The sequence below is a fragment of the Stenella coeruleoalba genome (genome assembly GCF_951394435.1).
Source record: "Stenella coeruleoalba genome assembly, chromosome: 18".
NCBI classification, from domain to species: Eukaryota; Metazoa; Chordata; class Mammalia; order Artiodactyla; family Delphinidae; genus Stenella; species Stenella coeruleoalba.
This window is the reverse complement of record NC_137164.1, coordinates 5,990,588-6,017,231: the sequence shown is the minus strand read 5'-3', so window position 1 is coordinate 6,017,231 and position 26,644 is coordinate 5,990,588. Positions and strand designations below refer to the sequence as shown.

Genomic DNA, 26,644 nt, shown 5'->3' with positions numbered 1-26,644 from the left:
CTTATCAGCAGACGCTCCAAACCGCTCATGCTTATTTCAACATATTCCCACTCTACAAAGAAAGCCACCTTAGGTGACCGTCTGGCAGGCTTCTCTCACATCCTAGATACAGGGCAGTGCCACGGCTCAACCAGGACCTAAGAGGGGCACGAACTCGTCCACACCATTCCCACCTCAGACAACGGGAACCACAAACAACACATTGGGCCTTCTGTGCTTTGCTGGGACAAGATTTCCATTCACCAAATATTTCCTGAGCCCCCTTACGTGTAAGGCCTTTTGTCTAGTAACGCTGGGAGTGAATGAGACATGGTTCACGCCACTGAAGCAGCACCGTGTCCAGTAAGGAAAGAGCACATGCTCGTGAATACCTGTAAAGGAAGGGAAGGGGCGGCATCACACACAGGGCACTGATGCTATAGAGCGAGGGGCCTCACAGACTATCATTTTCCCGATGTCTGTCTTTCAGGAAGACGATGAGTCCTAATACCCTTCTCCTATTAAAACTCATCGGTTTTGTGAAGTGTGCATTTTCCTAATAACTGAAAGACGGCTTTGTTTTCTGAATGCAGAACAAGAACTGCTTCTACATGAAGCAGAAGAAAACATGAGTTCTTCTGAGAACTGGTCTATTAAAACTCCCTCATCAGTGGCATATTATTTGCACATGTATAATAATAGTCTTTGGAGATTAACCCGCCTGGATAATTTAATTTCTTCTGAAGAGAAAAACGGAAAACAGACCTAAGATCTCTAAAGGACACGCACAGCTTCTGCCTTGATGGACTCAGAGCACATCTGTATGTTCTGGGTGATGTTAAGATGCTTGAGTGAGCCAAAAGGCATCTTAGAATCTACAACTAGCCAGGTGTTTCCAATCGAATTCTTTCATGCATTTTGGTTATCACACAGCATTACTATTCCTTTAAATTAGACTCGGGGGAGAAAGCTGCCCTGGATTGGCAGACCTCGAAAACTCAATTGAGATTTCCCCGTGGTCTTCCTTCAAGCGGCTCCCACACAGGCTTAAGAATGTCGGTTCATTAACAAACCAGTTCAGATCCGTGCGGTTATGTAAACGCCTAACCTGCCAAAGCATAACCTGAGCAGCCCACTCCCGTGCAGGACTCCCTTTAAGACAGGCAGGCCCCATTTTATCGCATTTCGCTCTATTGTGCCTTGCAAACAACTGTGTTTTCTACAAACTGAAGGTTTGCAGCAACCCCGCATGGAGCCAACCTACCAGCACCATTTTTCCAACAGCATTGGTCACTTCATGTCTCTGGGTCACATTTTGGTCAATCTCGCAACATCTCAAAGGTTTACTGTATCATCACATTCGTTACGGTGATCTGTGATCAGTGACTTTTGATGTTACTACTGCAAAAAGATTGCCACGCCACGAAGACCCACGATGGTTAGCATTATTTTAGTAATAAAGTATTTTTTAACTAAGGTATGTACATTGTAATTTTGTTTTTAGACATAATGCTAGTGCACACTTCACAGACTACTGTAGAGTGCAAACATAACTTTGATATGCACCGGGAAACTAAAAACGTCCTGCGGCTCGCTTTGCTGTGATATTCCGTGGACTGCAATGGTCTGGAACCAAACCCCCAGTATCTCCGAGGTGTGCCTGTATGCCTTATTCTGAGAGAGGAGTTTAAAAAACAAACTGCATATATGTTTTTTTTTTTTAAGTAATTTAGCCAGTCTAGAAACGTCAACTTCTTCAAGGAGACTTTTAAACAAGGCCTGCTCTGGAAGGGAAAAGCACCGGCCCTGGAACATTACTGGGTGCTCTCTCCCTCGTAACCTCACCGGGTCCTAACAGAACCACAGGACAGGCGCCACCCCATCGCAAGGTAAGGACACTGTGACCCAAGTCAGGTCACACACTCCAAAATGCCAGAGCCTGGACACGAGCCAGAGCGTCACCAAATTCCACATCATCCTGCGTGCTCACTTGCAGATGACCTGTCCGGTCCTGAGTGACCAAGGTAAGTTGTCTGTATAAAGAAGATGTGGTGTATTTATACAACGGAATACTACTCAGCCATAAAAACAGAATAAAATAATGCCATTAGCAGCAGCATGGACGGACCTAGAGATTAACATACTAAGTGAAGTAAGTCAGACAGAGAAAGACACATTTACCTATATGTGGAATCTAAAAAGATGACACAAATGAACTTATTTACAAAACAGAAACAGGCTCACAAACATAGAAATCAAACTTACGGTTGCCAAAGGGGAAAGATGGGGGAGGAGGGATAAATTAGGAATTTGGGAGTAACAGATACACACTACTATATGTAAAATAAATAAACAAAGACCTACTGTATAGCACAGGGAACTCTACTCAATATTTTGTAATAACCTATAAGGAAAAGGAATCTGAAAAACATATATATATATGTATGAATAACTGAATCACTTTGCTATACACGAGAAACTAACACAACACTGTAAATCAACTATACTTCAATTTAAAAAAAAAAAAAGCATAAAGAGGAACCTAACTTAGGAGGGACTCCAGTGCAAAGCCAGTGCTTCCACTGAGTAAGTTATATGCCATGCATAAAGGACTTTTTTCTCTTTCCCGTTTCTTAAAAGAAGTATAAGTCTTACCACGGTCTCTCGATATGTCTCTGCGGTGGAAAGAAGGACTGTGTGAGTCTTCCTGTCCTCCAATGGAGAGGAAAGAAAAAGGACCTCCCCCCCCACAAAGCCACATGCTTCCAAGTTGCCTCATTCATTCCACAAACATTCACTGAGCGCCCGGCATGTGTCAGGTGTTCAGTGGTCCAGCTGCCAGGAAAAAAGCAGTGAATAAACAGGATGCCAGCCCTCATGGAGCACACATTCTGGTGACGAACTGGACCTACAGGAGCAAGGTTAGAAAATGCACAGACCCCCACTTCCCTCCCCCATGCGCCAAGGCCGCTCCCCAATCCACACGGGGTAACAACAACTTTTGAAAAGGCCGTTCAGCCTATCCTGGCATCTAGAGGAATGTCCCCATCTTAGCACCTGGACATTAAACACACATAGCATTTTTAACGATCAGGATGCTAAATAAAATAAATAACCATAAAACCATGAGGACAAATTAAATACAAAACCCTTTGCAGGCCAAAGCAGATCTTAAAAAGCCATTTAGTTCATTCTCCTATTGTTACAAACTAAACCTTCAAAAGGAGAACTAGAAATGGTTCTCCAAGTGACCTCTCTACACAAAGTCCCAAGCTTCTGCCCCAGGAAATGACTGCCAACTGGCTGATGTCAGTGCAGGTCCTCAGTGTTTCTAAAAGGGGGAAAGATGGGGGTGGAAGTATACATTGTATGAAAAATGTGCAAGTTAAAGCCATGTCCTAAAACATTTGAATAACCCATTCATTTTTAATTCTTCTGTAATTTCTGTGATCAATTTAAATACGATGAACTCATCTGACATAATGTGAGTATCACAGGAACTTTTCCAAGACTCCCGTTGTAATTCATCACTAACTGGACGCCTGTTCAAATTTACACAGTTCCCTGCTATCTGCCCCTAATAGCCAGACTGAAGCCATTTCATTTGCCTACTGGCGGGCTTACCCATTAATTACCAAAGATGACACAGTGCCAGTGGGATCCAAGCCCGTGTGTGTGCCCCGATGACCCAGTTGAATGAAATCTGGCCTCGCATCCAACAGAACACAGGTTTAATTCCTAGCTCGAGGGGCTGGATGACAGTATGTCTAACAGTTTGAGAGAGTGGTGCAGGGAAAACTGAGCTGTCTTATGCACCGTTTAGAAACAAACAACAAAAAAGTCTAAGTGATTTCTCATCATCCCAATGCGATCGTCCGTGGACTTTTATTCACTCTTCCTCCCTCACCCCCAACAACGAATTTCCTAAAATTCGGGGCTCTGGGTCTATGGATTTAAATACTGAAATGTGGCCAGTCTCTACTTCTACGTCTTCTGCCTAAGGGAAAGATGGATTAGGAAAAAGATTAACCTCACTATCCCTGAAATAATGGATTCTGAGACCCTGGTGCTTCTAATCTACTCCTGAGGACCATTTTAAAGCAGAAAATAAAGCCCACGCACTGCTGAGTTTCTTCACCTACTCAGAATATGAGTATGTTTCAGTCCTATTTGACATTTAGCTATTTCAGAATCCCAGGACCTTCTCTGGTGGGAAAAAAATATATAGTCTTTAAAAACCCCTAAGGTCTCTAGGAAACAAACTGTAACCAACAATTCCCTCACATCTCATTACAGGGTGCAAATTTCTATCTAGGATTCCTCTGACCTTGTTCAGCTGGTGCTAATAATAGAATTATCTGCTCCATTTTAAAGCAGTTCTGTCTACAATGTTATCATGCTTCATACGATGGGGGATGAGGAAGGCTAGTCTGGAACACACAGAATTTGAGAGACGAGAAAGACTTTGAGGAGTGGATCCAGGTGGGTGTCCAGCGAGGCAGTAGAGCCCAATGGTTAAGGCTGCAGCTGGCTGCAAGGTCCAGCTCCAACCCTCACCACTTCCGGGCTGGAAAATGAGGGTAATGTCAGCACCTACCTCAGAGCGTTCAAGGAGCAAACGAGACAATGAGTGTTACGGGCTCACGCAGCACTGAAGCGAGACAGCACTCACTAGATGGTAGACAGAGCTGGCATTTAAACACTGCAAAGCCGTGCCATTCAGCAATGGGTGATGTACATGGCACTATGCACCTAACCTAACACCCTCCGCCATACGAGAACCCACTAACCGCCGCCTTTTAAAAAGCTACTCTTCATGTCTACATCACTCCTGCTGCAGCGCACCTACATCTTTACATACTCAGCAGAAAGGATCTCTTATTAAAAGTAATGAAAACAATTACTGGGATCACAGAGTGATAAAATACGTCAACCCCAAATTTATGAAGATTAATGACAATGAGAGTGCTGGATTGTTCTTAAACACCGTTGTTTCATTTTAACATTTATGAAGCTAGCGTTTTCACAAATCTTTTCTAGTAGCAAATATCATTCTCCCAATGAAAGGTAAGGAAAAATGGAACACGAAATTACCAGCTCAATACCACAGATACCAAATATTAGACCCAAAACATCTCCATATTCTCAGTCTTTCCTTGGTACTCCAAAGGCAAAGAAAAAAAATCAGACATAAAGATACAAACAAAGTGAAACAGACAGCTAAGCAATTATCCATGCGGGAATTAATCCATGTAAACCTCCCTAATCCTCTTTCCCCTTTTCCTTCTGCCCCTAAACTCATCTTTTTCAAACCCACATCATTTCTCTCTTCAAAACACAAATCATGTATGTGTGGCGGGGGTGGGTGAGAGAGGTTTCAGAGGTAAATAACACCAAGGCCTCTTCCCATAAATCACATAAATGGTTCTCTTAACTGGTCATGTAGGGACTTCCCTGGAGGTCCAGTGGTTAAGACTCCACGCTTCCACTGCAGGGGGCACGGGTTCGATCCCTGGTCGGGAAATTAAGATTCCACATGTCGCGTGGCACGGCCAAACCATAAATAATTAAATAACTGATCGTGTATTCCTCTACTTCTGTATTCAGAGGACCAACCCCCCACCCTACTACACACACACACACACACACACACACACACACACACACACACACACACACACACACACACCCAGGAGAGAAATGCAGGCCGTGGCAGGGGTAAGCGAAATAAACACCAACGTTCACTGGAGTTACAACTATTCTCTGAGATCTCTTTGTAGTTATTCTTAAGGGAAAGGGGTATCCTCCAGGGGAGGAAGAGATGGATAAATGATACAGAAACAAAGCGTGTTTATCATTCCCCGAAGAGAAGCCCCTTGGATTTCCCTCCAATGAATTCTGTCACCAGCACCCAAGAAGCAAGACCTTTTTCCCAGGCCGTAGATTTGGTTTCTATGGCCTGGCATCTTTTCCATCTCCCATCCCCTTCCCTCTCGTGAGTCACTGAGGTCCCAGTGGCTACTGCCGCCCACCCCCACACGGTACCCCCGGTGCCGCCACCATCCTGACCACCCCTACAGTCACCACGACCTCCACCCATGACCCCAGCTACCGAGACCACCACCACCATCACCTACCCGCACTACACTGTTTTCTCCCATATCTGTTATTTTTTTAAATCTCAATAATACATCAGTCATCAGTCACATTCTCCACCTGCAGCCCTATCTCTGGACCCAACATACTGGTGCATCTCTCGTACCCTGTATTTATCAATCACTATCCACCCGCTAACAACAACATAACAGCTTTTTGTCTCATCAGAAGATTAATTACAAAAATTCATCAGTAGAGAAGAGCCAGCCATTACAGACACACTCAACATTTTGAAAGCAACTCCTTTTTACAGGGGAAAAACTCAAGTTTAAAGAGTCCTTAAGGGACTTCCCTGGTGGCGCAGTGGTTAAGAATCTGCCTGCCAAGGCAGGGGACACGGGTTCGAGCCCCGGTCTGGGAAGATTCCACAGGCCGCGGAGCAAATAAGCCCATGCGCCACAACTACTAAGCCTGTGCTCTAGAGTCCACGAGCCACAACTACTGAGCCCACATGCCACAACTACTGAAGCACCTGGAGCCTGTGCTCCGCAACAAGAGAAGCCACTGCAATGATAAGCCCGCGCACGGCAACGAAGAGTAGCCCCCGGTCGCCGCAACTAGAGAAAGCCCATGTGCAGTAACAAAGACCCAACGCAGCCATAAATAAATAAATAAACAACAACAAAAAAAACACCTGCCTTTAAATAAATAGTCCTTAAGAACAAGAACGTTACAGAGGTGGTGATCTACAGAATAAAACCACTTTAGAAGTGCTGGGAATCTGAAAGTACACACTATCACTCAATTGCAGGAACTGAGTCATTAATTTGGTTTAAAACATGGTTTAGGTTTTCCCTCCCTAGTTTTACCCCTAGAAAATGCAGGCCAGCCCTCTGGCCTCCAAACCTATAGAAGCTACTGTCCCTCTGATAAGTGTCTTTCAATCAATCCAAGTGTCCAATCAAAGCCATATCCCAAACTATTATATCTCTCTTGTCCTCAAGGACCAGAACTTAATTGAAAAAAAAGCAAAGCCAGCCTGGCAGTTGTTCAGGTTGCAAACTGTGCAAGGCCACCACATTCAAGGGGGCGCCATCCACATCATCTTAAAAAATGTATTTTTATTACAACTTTGATGACTTAAAGATGGGTAATTTATTTATCTTGCAAGTTTCCAGCATATGACAATAAAGTGTCTTGTTCTAAAAATCAGTACAGTCCAACCGTTCTCCATCAGATGGACGTAAAAGGTGTGTGGAAGGGATGGCTTTGCCTAATTTGCACAGAATGCCACATAGACTAGCACCAGCCCCCAGAAAAGCTTCTCTCAAACGTCTCAAACGTTTTAAACTTTCCATGGTCTTGGCTGTTCACTAAAGCTTCTGTGCATCATTTAATAAACTCTGTTTGCACTGCATTAACTTTTTCCCTCCCAATCTGGTCTTTTTATCTCAAGAAGCACATCCTCTAATCAAGACAAGCCCCTAAATACGACTGCATCCTCTTGTTCTACTTCCGTCAACTGATATCATTAAACACATGTTCACCATCACACCATAACCTTTTGTTGCAGGAGAAGATTAATCACCACCAGGAAAGAGATGCCCTCATATACACACTCCTCAAATTTAAAATCATTAACAAAACACGTTGCTTGAACTTGAGTTCCAGTCAACGTCTGAATATAATCCTCACATCTTAAAAATAGCAAAACTGAATTAAGCTTTCGTATGAGAATTCATTTTTATTTGCTTGCATCATTAATAATATTTACCCCAAATTACCACCAGCTATTTACTTTGACTACCAAGAAGTATCATACAACATTTAAGAGGCAACTATGAGCCCCAGTCAAATGGAATCATAAATTGAACAGAAATCCACATAAACTCACCTTGACCCCCAGAAAACAAGTTTTACTGCCATTGGTGACAATTTGCCCTAGTTGACAATCCAGGTGCAGAAACCTTAAAAAGAGAAGGCACAGGAGAATTCAGAAGACAGGAGCAAGCTTCAGGGAAACATAAACAGGCACTTCATTACACTACTACTTCTCGATGAAAAATAAAGTTAGCGCAGGAGTTCTTGAATCTAGGCAGTAGTTGTGCCACAGATAAGCTCTTCATAATGGGAGTTGTTTCAACAAACTCACTGCTTTTCCATTGGCTGTGTCTAGGATTTTAGAGCTACTTAATCTTATATTCAGATTAATCCTCAATGGATTACATGACTTCAATTTTCTTTCTATTTTAATCCCTCAAGTAGTTAATGATCTGAAAACTGATTCTTAAATACACCATATAAATGAAGTATCTTAAGAACTTAAGACTTGGCTTTTATCAGGGGAAGAATACCACTGATACATGAATAAACATGTCCATTTTGTAGATCTTAATTGTCTTAAACTGCACCAAATTTATACTTGTTATGCTTCTGACTCTCCTATAATTCAGAAGAAATAAAAAGCCAGAGCAACTGTAAATCCTACAATATTAACAATATTAATATTAATTAAATCCTTAATAAAACTGTATTTCAAAATAAATCAGCAAAAATTACTTTCTCCTCTCAATTGTCCAGCAAGGAGATTAGTTGCTCAGTGGTAGAAAAGAGACAAATTTTCCTCCCAAATGCTACTGCAATAGATACCACAGAAAGCCTGCTAGTATTAGGTTGAGTCATATAAAATTACTGATAGGCAGCCTGCATTTTTTACCTGCAAAAAAAACTGTTTTATCATTTTTCCAAGCGAGGAAATAGACAGAATTGGAAAACCCAGTGATTATGAAACAATTAAATCTCCAAAACTACCTATCGCTGTGCGCACGTCATTTTCTGAGCAGCATCAGGGGTTTGGGTGTTAATGTTTCCATTCCAAGCCAACACATCTTCAGGGCACCTGAAAGACAATGAATGAATTGCCTCCAGCATTTGGAAGGGCTTGAGAATACCTTTTCTACTCTTTCTACCCACCTGGTCCCTATTTACTGCCAACTCCCTCTAGGCTTCCTCCTTGAAACAATAGAGAGTCTTTTCCAAGAGCATAAATGTGGCAGAGAGAAAAGCTGAGGGCTGGAAGGCAAAGAGCTGAGAGGAAGAACGCAGATCTCTAAGAAGGGCAGGCGCAAGGGACAGCATGTCAAAGTGAGTGAGGACCGTGGCTGTGTCTATATAACCTCAACACAGTCAATCAGATGAAGAAAATTAGACCCTAAATTGTGATGATCCCAACTCTTGACTTGTCCCCTCTGGCTGCGTGCGAGTCAATCTCCCAAGGAACAAATTTCTAGGAGGCACTCGACTGCAGAAGAGTCGGGGACAGCATTCTCTCAAAGATCTTATATATTATTTTGATGCCATATTCAGCAGCGAGCTGTTACATCCAATTTGAGGAAATCCCCATACTTTTCAACTTGTAAACTTTTTTTTTTTTTTTTTTTTTTTGCGGTACGTGGTCCTCTCACTGCTGCGGCCTCTCCCGTTGCGGAGCACAGGCTCCGGATGCGCAGGCTCAGCGGCCATGGCTCACAGGCCCAGCCACTCTGCGGCATGTGGGATCTTCCCAGACCGGGCCACGAACCCGCGTCCGCTGCGTCGGCAGGCGGACTCTCAACCACTGCGCCACCAGGGAAGCCCTCAGCTTGTAAACTTGTTAAGCCCTTCCTGCATTCGTTACATGTGTGTGAGATGACTGGTGTTATCAGGGTTTTTGTAAATATTTACTATGTTTTTCTATTTAGCTTAATTCCAACAATTCTGTACTTTAATAAAATGTTGTAAACGATGCAAAAAAACAACAACACCGAAGTGAGTGAGGAGCAAGGTGCAGAGGGCAGATGGATGAAGGGTTAGATGCAGGGGAAGAAAGCAGAAGGGCTGCCAGTCCTTATATGGTGGGCTGGGGGGCAGAGATCACACCACACTAAGAAAATCAAACACCTCCAAGTCCAGATGGGATGAAGGAGAGGTTTACTTCCGTCTAATGTACTTAGGAACCCATCTATCTGAGGACCTTCCCTAACCACCACTCCTACCCATCCCCTCACCGCTACAAGCACCACCAGCAGCACAGCAAACACCGCCACAACCAGACCCACGGCTATCGATGCAACATGGGGCGCGCCCAACGCCACTGGGACTAAAACCAACAGCCTAGAGGCCATGTGAGTGCCCTGGATACAAAAGTCTACATGTTCACGAAGTGTGTTTTCTTCTGAGATGAACAGGAAGGGCTTAAATAACTGTCCCTCCTACCAGGAGACCAGTTAAATGAGCCGCCTACCATAAATCCTTCTGCTTTGTTTTTTGTGTGAGCATGCAGCCAGTTGCAAAATAAACTTTTTGATCTCTTTTTATACCATTCATCTCTCATTCCCTATTTTTAAAATTAATTATCTGAAGAGAATATTTTGAATATATTAGGTTAAATAAAATATATTAAAATTAATTCCATCTGTTTCTTTTTTCCTTGTTTATGTGGTTACTAGAAAAGTTAAAATTACATCGTGGCTCACATTGTATTTCTATTAGACAGCACTGCTCTATAAAGTATAGCCTGGCTCTTCCTTATTAAGAAATCTGTGAAGATGCTCTTAACTCTTCCCAACGCTAAGAGAGCCACGGACACCAAAGACTGCGCCGCGGTGATATACAGCATGGCCCTGCTGGACGTACAGACTCTGGTCACATGTTAAAAGCTCACAGAATGTTGCATTCAAAGTTCGAGCAACTCACTAGAGTCTCCCTCCCTAATATCAGTTGTTGCTTCACACGTAACCACCAACTTTCCTGAGGTTTCTGATCTTCCAGTCTAGATATTTTACTGAATTCTGAGGCAGCAGCCCTGTAGGGAAGGACAGGGTCAGGACTACGATGAGACAAAGCATCTGCCTCAGGCACGAAATTTAAGTGGAACCAAAACACTCTGTAAGCAAGATGAATAAATTTTTAAATAACAGCTTTACTGATATGTAACTCACATACCATAAAATGCACCATTTTCAAGGGTGCAATTCAGTGGTTTTAATATACTCACAAAATTGTACAACCATTGTCACTATCCAATTTGAAAACATTTTCATTACCCCACAAAGAAACTCCATCCCAATTAGCAGATATCCCATCACTCTCCCTACGCCCAGCCTCTGACAACCACTAATCTATTTTGTCTCTATAGATCTGCCTATTCTGGGTATTTGATATAAATGGAACCACACAATGTGTGGCCTTTTATGTCTGGCTTCTTCCACTTAAAATGTTTCCAAAGTTCACACATGTCAGTACTTCATTCCTTTTTATGAATGAATAATATTCTATTGTACGAATATGCCACATTTTATCCATTCATCAGTTGACGGACAGCTGAATTGTTTCCAGTTTTTGGCTATTATGTACAGATTGGTGTACAGTTTTTATATGGATATATTTTCCACTCTCTTAGGTATATGCTTAGGAATGGAATTGCTGGGTTATATTATAACTCTATGTTTATAATCTGAGTAACTAGCAACAATTTTCCAAAGTGTACCATTTCACAGTCCCACCATCAATATATCAGGGTTCCAATCTTCACCAACACTTGGTATTATATTTTTTATGTTAGCCATCTTAGTGGGTATGTAGTGATATCTCATTGTACTTTTGATTTGTATCGCCCTAATAACTAATGCTGACCATCTTTTAATAGGTTTGTCATTAGTATATCTTCTTTGGAGAAATATCAAGTTGAAGCCTTCAATTTTTAATTGGGTTATTTATATAATTGAGTTGCAACCATTCTTAGTACATTTTGGATACAAGTTCTTATTAGATACATAATTTGTAAAAATTTGCTCCCCTTATATGGGCTATCTTTTTCTTGATGATACTCTCTAAAACACAAAAGTTTTTAATTTTTGTGAAGCCCAACTTACATATGCTTTCTTTTGTTACTTATGCTTTTGGTATCATATTCAAGAAACCACTGCCTACTCCAAGAGCATGAAAATTTACTTCTATGTTTTCTTCTAAAGGTCTTTTTATTTAGCTTTGACATTCAAATCAGTGATCCATTTTGAGTTAATTTTTGTATATAGTGCAAAGGTGCAACTTCATTCTTCTGCATGTGGACGTACAGTTACTCCAGCACCATTTGTTAAAAAGACTATTCTTTCTCTTTGAATTGTCTTATCACCCTTGTTGAAAAATCGTAAATGTAAGCGTTTATTTCTGGACTCTCAATTTTATACCACTGATCTATAAAAGGCTATACTTATGCCAGTACCACACCATCTAATCACCGTAGTTTTGTAATAAGTTTTAAAATCAGGAAGTGTGAGTCCTTCATCTTTGTTCTCCTTTTTCAGGATTGCTTTGGCTATTCTGTGTCCCTTGCATTTCCATATGAATTTTAGGATCAGTCTGCTAAAAGAGCAGTTGGGATTACATTGAGTCTGTAGGTCAATTTGGGAAGCATTGCCATCTTAACAATATTGTCTTTCAGTCCATGAATAGGGGATGTCTTTCCATTTATTTAGCTTATCTTTACTTTCTTTCAATGATGTTTTCAGTGTAGAAGTCTTGCATGTACTTTATTCTATTAATATGGTGTATTACACTGATTTTCATATATTAAGCCACCCCTGCATTCCTTAGAGAAATCCCGCTTGGTCATGATGTATAAACCTTTCTATATGTTGCTGGATTTGGTTTGCTAGTGTCTTGTTGCAAATTTTTGTATCTATATTCATAAGGAATACTGGTCTGTGCTTTCTTATGTTTTTTTCTTCTGGTTTTAGTATCAAAATATTAATGGCCTCAAAAATGAGTCGGGGGCTTCCCTGGTGGCGCAGTGGTTGAGATCTGCCTGCCAATGCAGGGAACACGGGTTCGAGCCCTGGTCTGGGAAGATCCCACATGCCGCGGAGCAACTAGGCCCGTGAGCCACAACTACTGAGCCTGCACATCTGGAGCCTGTGCTCCGCAACAAGAGAGGTCACGATAGTGAGAGGCCCGCACACCGCGATGAAGAGTGGCCCCCGCTTGCTGCAACTAGAGAAAGCCCTCGCACAGAAACGAAGACCCAACACAGCCAAAAATAAGTAAATAAATAAATATTTTTTTAAAAAAATGAGTTGGGAAATATTCCCTCCTTTTCCATTTTCTGGAAGAGATTGTGCTAAATTGTTATTAATTCTTCACTGTTTGATATAATTTATCAGTGAAGTCATCTTGGTCTGGGATTTTCTTTGCAGGAAATTTTAACTAATTCAATTTCTTTACTTGTAACAGGTCACTTCAGATTTTCTATTTCTTCTTGGGTCAGTTGGGTAGTCTGTGTCTTCCTAGGAGTTTATCCATTTCATCTAGGTTATCTAATCCGTTGACATAAAGTTATTCATCATATTCCCTTATGGTCTTTTTTCTTTCTCTACCATGGGCAGTATATAAAGCTCCCTCTTTCATTCCTGGTTTGGTAATTGAGCCTTCCTTCTTTTTCTGTTGGTTAGTCAGCTAAGGGTTTGTCAAGTTTGTTGATCTTTTAAAAGGATTAATTTTAGGTCTTACTGATTTTCTCTATTGCTTTTCTATTCTCTAGTTCACTTACTTCTACTCTGGTCTTTATTATTTCCTTCTTTCTGCTTGCTTAGGGTTCAGTTTGCTCTTCTTTTTCTACCTTCTTAAGGTGAAAGATTAGGTTATTGATTTGTGATCCTTCTTCTTGTGTTAATAGAGGCATTCTTAACTATAAATATCCCTCTAAGCACTGATTTGCTGGCATAAGTTTTAGTACGCTTTGTTTTCACTCACCTCAAAGCATTTTCTAATTTCCCTTGTGATCTCTTCTTTGACCCACTGGTTATTAAAGAGTATATTGTTTAATTTCCACATTCTATGAATTTCTGAAATCTCCTTCTGCTACTGATTTCTAATATCACTCCAGTATGATAAAAAAAAAACATACCTTGTGTGATTTCAATGCTTTTAAAGTTACTGAAACATGATCTATGGCATAATATATGTTCTGTGGCCTAATACAGTCTATTCTGAAGAATTTTCTACATGCACCTGAAAACAATGTGTATTCTACTATGGTTGGGTGGGTTGTTCTTTGGATGTCTCTTAGTTCTAGCTGGTTTATAATGTTGTTCAGGTCTTCTATTTCCTTGTTGATCTTCTGCCTAGCTGCCTAGCTAAACTTCTGCCTAGTTTTGACTTGTTATTGAAAGCAGGATATTGAAATCTCCAACTATTATTGTTGTATTTTCTATTTCTCCCATCAATTGTCAGTTTTTGCTTCATGTATTTTGGCAAACTGTTGTTAGATGCACATATGTTTGTAATTGTTATGTCTTCCTGATGGATTGACCCTTTTATCAATATATAATGACCTTCTTTGTCTCTTGTGATAATTTTTTACTTAAAATCTATTTTGTCTAATATTAGTATAGCCACTCCCAGCACTCTTTTGGTTACTATTTGCATGGTATACCTTATTCTATTCTTTTACTTTCAAACTATTTGTGTTTGAATATAAAATGGGTCTGCTGTAGTGAGAATATAGTCAGATCATATTTATTTAATTCATTCTGCCCATCTCTGACTTTTTACTGGCATGTTTAGTTCATTTACATTTAATGTAATTACTGATAGTATTTACATTTGCCATTTTCCTCTGTTTTCTGAACGTCTTATGTCTTTTTGTCCCTCTATTCCTCCATTACTGCCTTCTTTTGTGTTAAATAGATATTTTTCTATAGCATTTTAATTCCCTTGTTGTTTCTTTTATGTCTTAGTTATTTTCTTAGGAGTTTATACTGCCTTGATATTTACATAATCAGTTACTTTTACTGATACTCCTTATTTCTTCCATGGATTTGAGTTGCTGTCTAGTGTTCTTTTATTACAACCTGAGGGCTCCCCTTTAATATTTCTTATAGGGCAAGTCTGGTAGTGACAATTTCTCTGTTTTTCTTTTTCTGAGATGTCTTATTTTTTTCTTCTTTGTTGAAGGATAGTTTTGCTGGATATAGCAAAACGATATGGGTGGTTGTTCTTTCAGCACTTTGAAGCAACTAGCTTCAGGCTTCCATGATTTCTGATGAGAAGTCAGATGTTAATCTTACTGAGGATTCCTCATACATAATACTTCATTCCCTCTTGCTGCTTTCTTTGTTTTGGCTTTTAACAGCTTGACTGTTGTGTGTCTGGCTGTGGAGCTCTGCATTTATCCTGAAATGTACTGAACTTCTTGGATGTGCAGATTAATCTTTTAAATGAAATTTGGCAAGTTTTGGGCCATTGTTTCTTCAAGTCTTCTTTCTCTCTCTTTTCTCCTTCTGGGACTTCTATGATGCCTATGTTGGTACTCACAATGAATCATCTGAAGTTCTGCTCATTTTTCTTCATTCATTTGGCTTTCTGTTCCTCAAACTGTATAATTTCAATTGACCTACTTTCAAGTTCACTGATTCTTTCTTCTGCCAATTCAAAACTATTTTTCAGCCCCCATTACTGTACTTTTCAACTCCAAAATTTCTATTCGGCTCTTTTAAAGTTATTTCTATCCCTTTATTTATATTCTCTATTTGGTGAGACATCATTCTCATCCTTTAATTCTTTAGACATGACTTCCTTTCATTCTTTGAACACATTTATGATTGCTGACTTAAAACATTTGTCTAGTAAGTCCAACATCTGAACTTTTTCAGGGACATTATTAATTGTCTTGTCCCTGTGACGTGGTCATACGTTCCTGTTTCTTTGTGTTTTGCAATTGTGTGCTGACATTTGATTTTAAATAATATAATATGGCAACTCCAGAAATCAGATTCCGCCACTCCAACCAGAGGTTTATTGTTGTTGCTGTTTGCTTTTGTTGTTCCTAATTCTATCTGTCCATTTCCTGTACTAATTCTATAAAGTCTATTTTCTTTACCATGTGCAGCCACTTAAGTCTCTGCCCAATTTGCTTCATTAGTCAGCTAATGATGGGACAGAGATTTCCTTAAATGCTTTGAACCAATATGTCTCACAGCCTTTGCTGTGGGCTCTGTTTGTATGTTGACATGGGCTTTCTATGCCCTGATGACAGTTTACAACTCTAGTGTACAGCCTCAATGTCAGTCAGAGGTGACAGACTAAGGCCTTCTCAAGTCTTACTTAGGCATATGTACAGACTTGAATATGCATATGGGCCTTCTAGATTCTAAGGAATATGTCAAAGTTTTTCACAGCCCTCTACAGATACCTCTTCTCCCAATTATTCCTTTTCAGTTTTTTGGTCAACCTCTTGTTAACCCCTACAGGTGTAGCCACCTTAGGAAGCTGTGTTGTTAAGCAATTGCCACTGATCCTTTCTAATAAATCCCCTAAGGATGTTTACAAAGAATGAGTTCTGAGTCAGGAGAAGTAAAAACAAGTTCTGAGCTTTTCAGGGAGCTGCCAGACAGGTCATACAGTGACAGTTTTCTAAGAATGGGGCATTTGAAGAGCTCTGAACCTATTCTGTCCCCTCCAGCAGCTTTTAGCTTTCAAGGCTACCCTGGTGCTGGGAAGAGGTAATGGGAATAAATTTAAATGCCACAAAGGTCACTATTCTTACCACAATTCAGTCTTTTTTCTTGAATAAACACCCCCTGGATTGTTGCAAGTCTTTGATCAATTTCCAGAGTTCTAAAATAGTTTATTTTGACAATTTTTGCCTCACTCAGTGAAATTTTGTTCTCACTGCTGTTTTGGAAAAGAGAATTTACACAATGTCCTTATTCCAACATTCCAGAGGTGGTTCCAAGATAAATGATATTTTTAAAACATAAAAATTAATGCAAAAAGAAATCCATGGTGAACAAAATATCAAAATTTTAAATTAAAACACAATCAGTAACATGATCAGTCAGGCTATGACATACTGAGCCTTACACAAAAGGAAAAATCAGACACTGATCTTGTCTTTCTTAAATTTTTGATATCTTGTTTACGAATTTTTGCACTAATTTTAATTTTTTAACCATATGAAAATATTATTTATTTTATTGCGTAGTTTTTAGTACCCCCTTAAATTCTGTGCTTGAGGCAACTGCCTGACAAGTATCCTTCTAGTCCCAACCTTGGAGAAGGGGGATTTTCAGATCACATATCTCCTTTCTTTTCTTCATGCTCCAAACTGAGATATTAGTTCTAACTCACATTTATATTCCATTACAATATCTTGGGTTGTTGTCAAAATGATAACTCTAAAATCTAGCAGAAAAAATTCAGTATGAAGTTTGGGGGTAGAGCACAAAGTAGTTACTTATATTAGACTAACCTCTTAAAACTGCTAGTAGAGGCAAATTAGCTCTCTCAGTATTAAACTCATTACTAGCTACCAATTAAACTAATATAAATTTTTTATTACTTTCTAGAGTCTTTAGGAAACTAACTGTAATTTTTGGCATGCCTGCCATACATACTTCCTAAAATATTATGCAACACTAATAGAAAATGCATCAAGCTTAGAAATAGTCATTTCAATCAAAATTATTCTCTTGCATGATTTCAGTTCTCAAATTGGCTTCTCCTGAAAATAAACTGATAGAAATATAAGAATTCGGTATAAAAATATGTTTGGCTTAATATGTGGCAACATTTCCAACCTGAGAAGACAATTATTTGTGCGTAAAGAAAGACTGCCTGTCTTCAGAAGCTATTTTGAGTAATTTCAAACAGCCTAGTAAAAAGATAATTAATTCTGGATGATTTGAGATTACTTCTCTTATACTGTCATTTAACAGAGATACTGCTCATATTAAGTTTTTAGATTAGTCCTTTGCAGTAAGTCTGGTCAAGTGTGAAAATTTAACTTCCCTATTAAGTGTTCATTATTTGCTTCTGCTGTTTTATTGACATTTCTTGTAATCCACGGCTCTATATTCCACAATACTTTTGAAAAGCGTTTAAAATCACTATATCAATATTAGCCTGTGTCTGGACAAATTTATTTGCCTAATTACAGTCTTTATAGAAGCTAATATACTATGTTGGCTTTCCATTTCTGTGGGTGAGTCAAAGTTCCCAAAGTCAACATCAACCTGTCATTAATACTGGCTTAGCCCCCATCGTATACACTGCTGGCTCACCTTTAATGACTATGCATACACACTGCTTTGTTTTTCTACGGGAACTGAACCTACTGGTGCAATGGGTCTGTAGCTGCACAGAGTGGCAAGACTAATAAGGAGAAGTCTTAAAGGGTCATACAACCTACCCCCTATAGCAGCTGTCCCCAACCTTTTTGGCACCAGGGACCAGTTTTGTGGAGGACAGTTTTTCCATGGATGGGGAGGGGCGGGTAGGGGATGGTTCAGGCAGTGATGCGAGCGATGGTTCAGGCGGTAATGCAAGCAATGGGGAGTGGCAGATGAAGCCTCACTCGCTCGCCCGCCACTCACCTCCTGCTGTGCAGCTGGTTCCTAACAGGCCAGGGACGGCTACCGGTCCGAGGCCCAGGGGCTGGGGACCCCTGCCCTATAGGACAGGGAAAGTACATCTACCTGAAGGACAATACTCAATCTTATGTTAAAAAAAAAATCACTCAACAGATTGAGTTAACGATATCTTCTCCTATCTAAACTCTGGTAATAAAACATGAAATAGAAATAAGAAAAGAAAAAAAATAATCATCACCTACAGATGATATGACTGTCTACCTAGAATATTCAAGAAAAATAACCAAAAAGAGGTTAGAATTGATAAGAGCTTGAAAAGTGCCGTTACACGATTATATCTTAAAATCAACAGCTTTCTAAATATAAATTACTGGTTATATATATGCTACAATCTGAATGTTTGAGTCCCCCCAAACTTCATATGTTGAAAACCTAATGCCCAAGGTGATGGTATTAGGAGGTGGGGCCTTTGGGAGGTGACTGGGTCATGAGGGCAGAACCCTCATGAGTGAGATTAGTACCTTAATAAACGGAGCCCCAGAGAGCTTCTTGCTTGCCCCTTCCACCAAGTGAGGACAGAGCAGAAAGGTGCCGTTTGTGAACCAAAAAGCAGGCCCTTACCAAGTCTGCTGGCAACACGATCCTGGACTTCCCAGCCTCCAGAACGGTGAGAATAAATATCTGCTGTTTATAAGCCACCAGTCTGATGTATATTGTTTTGTTTTGTTTTGTTTTTGATGTATGTTGTTACAGCAGCCCAAAAGGACTAAGACAATGTAATATGACCACTATGCATAATGTATATAACCAACTGATTATATAACAACAGCCAATTAGAAGAGGGCTCATTCACAAAAGTTAAAGAAGAGTATAACATACCCAGGAATAACCTAAATCCTCCATTTTCCAAACATGGTAGGGCACGTGAAGGAAGCCTGCAAAGTGAGAGACCACACAAAGCAATGACAGGCACAGAGAAGAGGCAAGGACACCAATCTCCTGCGTACGCCACCTTCCTATGCCACCTGCCAATCTCCTACGTATGCCACCTTCCTATGCCACGTGCCAATCTCCTGTGTATGCCACCTTCCTAATGCCACCTGCCAATCTCCTGTGTATGCCATCTTCCTAATGCCACCTGCCAATCTCCTGTGTATGCCACCTTCCTAATGCCACCTGCCAATCTCCTATGTATGCCACCTTCCTAATGCCACCTGCCAATCTCCTATACACGCCACCTTCCTAATGCCACCTGCCAACCTCCTACGTGTGCCACCTTCCTAATGCCACCTGCCAATCTCCTGTACACACCACATTCCTAATGCCGCCTGCAATCCCCTATACATGCCACCCTCCTAACGCCACCTGCTTTTGTGCTCATTCAGCCTGCTGTTATGCTCCAACCTGCTAGCAAACAACCCAGAGAACCGTAATCTATATGGAAGATTTCTTTGTCTGTGTCAGGGATAGAAATGGTTATAAGCTCACAGCTTGACAAAGTAAACAGCTGTGTATCCTGTCCCCCAACCCATCCCCATGCGCCCGGAAGGCCATGCCTTTCTCCAGCAGACGTGCTGCTGCTCCCCACTGGCTTCTCACCTTTTCCACTGAGGGATCCGTGACCACCTGCTACCAGGTCCACACACGTGCTTTCTGGCTAGTACACGTAGGGCAGCCATCCAGGCACAGAGGAGCCTCGTCAACCAATGAGCAAACTCCCCTCCTCAAACCCTAACCAACCCAAACACCTTTAGGCCGCGGGGTTCTCGCTGGCTCAGTCTCACGCCGGGAGTTGCTGTAGGCTCTTGACATCTTGATATTCCCCGAGAAAGAGCAGTGTGGTTCCCACTGTTGGCATCCTTTATTCACCACAGTTCTATCTGTTCCTAGGGGACGGCAGGGAATCCGGGCTGAAATAAGGCTTTCCTGTTGGCCCCTTTCCTACAGCAAGCCAGTGGGAACCATCAACGAAGACACCCAACTCTTCCCCCTACTCCTGGTTTATGTAATGGTCTGGACTGGATTCCAGTAGCCCTGAGAGGCCCTCAGCTGTACCTGATCCCAAACCAATACACCACCTAAAGCCCAAGAGTAACACCATCACTCGCTGACACAACCTCACGGCGCTGGAGAGGAGGGTCCCAGGGTAGGCCCAAGAAACCACAAGAGAATTAGAGGGGTGGGTTGCTGTTGCAGGGAAGCACTGGCCGCGAGCCTGCCTGGGGCACCAGCCCCCCGCTGCTCCCCATAAGCGCCAGCCCAGCTCCGTCCTCCCAGGGCTCTGCACTGGCTATTCCCCAACAAGGGAAACGCTCTCCCCGGACATCCACGGGGCTCCCTCTTCATCTCCTTCAGGGTTCTACTCGGCATCCACTCTCAGGGAGGCGTTCCCTGACCTACATGTCCCAGCAACACTCCCTCCCCACCCTACACTCCTCCTTCTCTGATTTACTTTTCTCCACAGCACTATCCCGACCTGATACGATACACATTTTACATAAATCTATCCATGGCCCTGTAAGCTCCTCTGGGGCACAGTTTTTGTCTGTTGTGTTCACTGCTCTAAGATACCTAATATCTAGAACAGCGCTTGGCACAAACAGACACTCAAAAGTATCCGTTGGATGTTATTAAAGAAAAACAAAGCTAGACGCTAGTTAAAGGCAGTAAAGACAGAATTCATTCAGTATATACTGCAAGAGGAAAGAAAGACTTCAGTATAAAACTTAGCTCAACTTCAATCCACAAGGAGGCGGCCAGGCGTTTTAAAGGAGGAACGAGAGAGCAGACAGGGCTAAAGCAGTCACGGAAGCGGGCAATTACAAAAAGCAGGCAGGGTGGTTGGTCATCGTCAACGATGTTACGTGTCAGTTTGTCCCCGTCTCCTAGAGACGGGAGACAGAGGCCCTATCCTTCCTGATTACACATCAAAGGAACGGCTTTCAGGTCCTTGAGAAGGATACTCCTGGGTTGTAGGAGACACGTATACATCTCAAAAAGACAGAGAATGCATTGTAATTGTACTGTTTTTATACTAAATGCTGAATAAAAGGGAAATCGGGCCCATCCTCAGGTGTTGGCTGGAACAAAGGGTAAATCCTTGTGGCAGACTTGAGCTTTTCCAAACAGAAACTCAAGGGGGGATGGGTCATCCCAGGGGCATGACCTCAGGGGGCTGGAAGCCAAGTTAGAGTTTTCTCAAGTCTTCTGGGGGGGCGGGGGACAACACTACACCGACAAGATTGTGTTGAAAGTTGCAGTTCCTATAGGCCAAGGTTGAGGCCTAGTCAAGAAGAGGGCTCAGAGGAGTCTGTCTGACTGAAGTTTGGTCAAGCGGAGTGTCTTGGTGAATGGGTGGGTGGATGGGTGGATGTCTGAAGGGGTGGGTGGGCGGAGGGGGTATAAGGACCGGTGGGAAAGGGGTCAAGATGGTAAGATCTGAAGCATCCAAATTCAGATATGAAGCAGAAATTGCTTCCGAGAAAAAGGGAAAATCCTCCACTGTTTTCTATAACCCCCCTCTCCAACATTCCTGCGGCAGACATAATAAGGCTCCCATTTACCCATAAAACTGCTAAACGGGAACAGTCAATAGTTTATCCTAGCCCTTCCCAGCCTGCACTTGTTTCCTGCAAGATATTTTCCAGGCCTGAGTTTGCTCCCTGTTTAGAATTCATATTGAAGACAGATCCTAGGAGTTTACAGGAAAGTCTCCTATGGAGCTGATGCTATCTGTTCCTATTAACTTTTTACTAATGAAGCATCTTTGGGTAGTTCACTTCGTTCTCCCTTTCCCCTCGGCAGCCGTCTCTGAGATGTGGAAGGGCTTTAACCCACTTTCCTCCCTTCCCCGCCCCCGTCTCAGCTTCTCTCTGCCTCCGGCTCGGCTCGGCTCCAAAAAAGTCCCAGTTTGTGTGAGATCACAAGGCACAGCTGATTCACCGGGTAACCACCTGAGCCCTGGGTGATAGCAGTTTGCATTTTCTCAGCAGCTCAACTACAATATTGGCCAGATTTCTTTTTTTGTCTTTTCATGAGACTACAGATGTTAAAATAAGAAAAAGCATTTTTCAAAGTTAACATTTGAACATAATCAGGAGACAGCAGATTCAGGGTTTATGGAGCCTTACATTCTTATGATGGGACGCGGGAGGGGGGAGAGAGTGTCCTCCTTATTTTAAAAAAATCCACAATTACAAATACAAACTTCTGTGACCATGTGAGCACACTGCTAGTGGCCCTCCCAGGGGCTTGGACGAAGCCGGAGTGAGGGGCCCTGAAGCTTAAGATCATTAGCTTCCCAGTCAATGCGCCTCTGCTGGGAGATACGAAAGACTAGAGAGGTTTATACCGCAGCATTAAAATCTCTAGAAAACCGCTAAGCATAACAGTCTTCTCTTACATCAATCCTCTAGACGCTATTCTCATCTCTCTTTCACAAACCTCCGTCCCTGCTGTTCCCTCTAATTTGGCCGCAGCAATTCATTATAAAAGCGCATGTGCTGAGCTGGGGCTGTGCATCCTTCCCCTGTTTTGGCTTTAACAATCCAGTACTGTGTCAATTATGTAATAGCCAAAACAGAGAGTTTAATGCAATAGTCGTAGCACTTACATAAGCCTTCACAAACCAACCCTAAAATCTGCCCCCAGATTTGGGTATTTGGAATTACATGAAGTAGACAGAAAACATTGATTCAGCCGCCACGTTAATTTCCGACCTTAAAGACAATAAAAGCTTTTTTGCACTTAATTTGCTAGTCTATATTAACATAATGAGTTTTGAATTTCATGGAGCAAACAATCTTTAATAAGACGTGATTGTGTTTTCATGTAAACAAAAAGGAATATCCTGACACCGCTACTCAACTTCACTGTTACCTGTGCACAAAGAAATGTCCCACTCAGGACTCCCTGACATAGTCCACATGGAATCATGGGTCCCCAATAAACATCAACTATTCCCTGCACGTTTAAAAAAAATCGAGAAAGATATACAAAATACAAAAGTGTACGTGCTATAATTCCTCAACACATCTTCTTTTCAATACCATTCTCTCTCCATATTTCTAACCACTTATTTTTTACTTTCCTTAAACCACACCTTAGGAGCCACACCTTAGGCTACAAAGTGACAAATTGAAAAAAAACAATGCTATCCTATGGGTCTCACCCCTGGCTACACATTAGAATCACAAGGGACTTTTTAACATTACAAATGTCACAGCATCACCAAAAACCACTTGGAACAGATTCCTGAGATGTGGGTCACAAGACGAGGTGCCCAGACCTCAGTATACCTGATAATTTCTACTTCTGTCTTCTTCTTCTCTGAAAAAAAACCCATAAATACAAGTAGAGATATTAAAGGTTATTTAAATCTTTAATAACTGGCAGTTCATAATTACAAAGTTTCCATCAGCTATAAGAAATAAAATCATTCACTAGTTTAAAAGCCATAAAGGATATCTGTGGGATCTTTTTGATTACTATCAATAAGTAGTCAAAGAATTTTCACCAAGTTTCTTAACAGCCCTTACAAAACCTACTGTTTTTTTTATGTTTTACAATTGTACCTAATGAGGTCAAAGAAACGGCCCTATATCATCTTAAAGGGTATCTCCAGCTAAGACCATGCTTATCTTCCAGTAAAGTTTTGGTTTAAAGAAGAAATTATGGCTCTGACTTATCTTCACCCTCTCTTCTTAGATGCTCTGGTAATCCCTTTTATAACTTTAACAATGAGCAAATATTTTTTAAAAGCACTTATATAACAGAGTACAGGCGCCTCTGGTATCCTGCCAAGAGTACTTCTTTCCGTGTTTGTATTTAAAATAGAATGGTAGTAACATCACTTATGTGCCTGAAATTCCTTCTGTGCACAGGCTCAGAATGAAAAAATGGATGTAGCAAACCGCTTCACTGCTTTACCATTATAAAGCTCAAAGGAAATAACACATTCGTACTAAATTAAGACGAAGACACAGAACAAATTATCCAAAGCCGGGGGTGTGGGGCGGGGAGGGATTCGGTTGAACTCACCTACCAGCCCTTCTAAAACAGAGGATGTTTAACCTGGCAGCACGCGAAGGTGCCGGATGAGCTGCAATACCTCAGTCCGAGGAGGTGATGGATGCAGGCAGGAGAGAACGAGGGCTGTGATGACCGAGAAGCCAAAATAAACACTGCGCTGCCCGGAGCCCCGGCGGCAATCACTCCCCGACTCGGCGCGGGTTCCCAGAACGCCGGCAGCGGAGCCCAGCCCGGCCCTGTGCGGAACTGAGCAGAAGAGGATTCGCTCACCTGGGTGGGAAAGAGCCAAGGAAGATGTCCAAGAAGCCAGCGCTGCCCTTCAAGAGACTCTCATCCCGGACCGCCTTCCCACACGCCTCCTCCGCCTCCTCCGCCTCCAGCTCGAGTTTTCTATTTGGCCACAGGTCTGGACTCGGCTGATCCTCCGAGGAGGTCCGCAAAGCGGGGGCGACAAACTTGCCGGGAGAAGCCGGCAGAGGTGGCGCAGGCGGAGGGGGCAGGGACGCCCCCGCGCGCGGAGCCGGCTCCCCAGCCTGGTCCCCGCCGCCCGCCCACGCCCGCTCGCGCCCCGCGCTCACCTCGAGCCGGCACCGCCCAGGCCGCCGCCCCCGCTCCGAGCGCGCGGCGGCCGCGGTGGCGACGGCCGGACCCGCCGACCGGACGCCGAGGCGCCCCCCGGCCGCAGCGGCCGCCCCTCCGGCCGCCTCGCCCGGACAAAGAGAAGCGGCGGCGCGGGCGGCGGCGAAGACCGGGCCTCGGAGAGCGCCGCGCACCCCGCGCAGCCCGCGCGCCTCGCCGGCGAGGTGCGGGCGGCGTTGACAGCGGCCGGGCGGCGAGCGGGCCCGCGCGGGAGGGCGGCGCGGGGCGGAGAGGCGCGCACCACCTCCCGGCCTCCCCGAGACGCACACGCCGGGACCCGAGCCCCGCGCCCCGCAGCCCTGCCGGGGAGCCGCAGCGCCCTCTGCCGGCCGTGGGGCCGCCGTGCGCGCGCCGTCCCGCTCCGGCTCCGGCGGTGGGATTCCTGGTGCACGAGAAGCCCGAAGATGACCTGTGGAAAGGTTTGCGGAAAAGGCACACGTTTCTTTCTAGAACCAGGTTTATTTCTGTGTTTAATAAGCACCAAATGTGCCTAACACCGGTCGAGGGGTTCTAGAGAACCTCTTAGGAATAAGTATATTAATTTATGTCTCAAAGAAGTGCTCCCGGCTTCCCTAAGCAGTGCACGTGGAAGGTAAGCGAGATCAGAGAACTTCCGCTGCGTCCGGTTCAAATGTCAATGGAATAAGCTTTTGCCGTTATAAAAATGAAATGTGGGTGCTGGTCCTCGCACTATTTAGGTGGGGTTTTTTTAAGGGCGGTGGAGAGGTCTTTTTCCAAAGTACCGTGTGAAGCAATATTTTACAGCAGTTAATTTTTGAATCATTACTGGACTACTTAGTGAAGGGAAATCACACCACTGTCTTTTAAAAATATTCTAACAGCTCTCCCTTCTCCTCTGGACGAATCTAGGGCAGATTTCAAGCTTTTCCTGTCACTTTCAGCTGTTAATAAACAGTCTGATCCTCTGGTATTAAAAAGTCCAGTCCAGTCCAAGTCAAAACTTCCGTCTCATTCCACCTAAGCCTACCCCACTCCCCTCTCGCCACCCACCAGCTCCCGGCAGGACCCAAGCTCAGAAGCCTGCATGGGGAAGGGAAAGGCCTTTTCCTGCCTTGTTCTACATCCCGGGCTAACTCTGTGCAGACTGGCTCATCCAGAATGGCACGGTGGGGAGCTTGCCCAGCACCAGGCTTCCGAGTCAGCTTCTCCACTGGTGGTGCATCTCCGCAGGGGTCACGTGCCCTGGCAGGCAGACCCAGCCGCCTTCCACCCTGTCCATCCAGGTCACGGCCACAGCAGCACGCCCTCCCCGTTCCCCGGTCACAGGTAGCTCTGACCAGCCTTGCTCTTCAAAGCTTGTCTCGTAGGAGTTAGGAGGCTCTGGGTTCATGTATGTCCCCAAACTCTGGGTGATCCATGCCAAGCTCTCCAGGTAGTTCTCCAGAAGCCTTTCTTTGGATGAAGGGGCTGGTCCTGCCCCCTCTCCCTCACAGCACCGTGTAATTCTTGCTACCAGCCTCCTCCCTGATCAC

General features: G+C 43.0%; 1 protein-coding gene across 4 annotated transcripts in view; it reads right to left on the bottom strand.

Annotated features, from left to right (window-relative positions):
• The window catches only part of MTUS2 (microtubule associated scaffold protein 2), a 491,802-nt gene extending 466,613 nt beyond the window's left edge, over positions 1-25,189 (bottom strand). For 2 of the 4 annotated variants that reach the window (XR_013824765.1, XM_079902572.1), the window contains exons 1-3: positions 24,522-24,875; positions 8,887-8,974; positions 7,970-8,042 (exon numbers count right to left, since the gene is read on the bottom strand). The gene's annotated coding sequence lies outside the window, so the exon portion shown is untranslated. Of the gene's footprint in view, positions 1-7,969; positions 8,043-8,886; positions 8,975-24,521; positions 24,876-25,090 lie in introns of those variants that run through there. The other 2 variants (XM_079902571.1, XM_079902570.1) reach the window with 2 other exon arrangements.
• Positions 25,190-26,644: the final 1,455 nt, after the last annotated feature.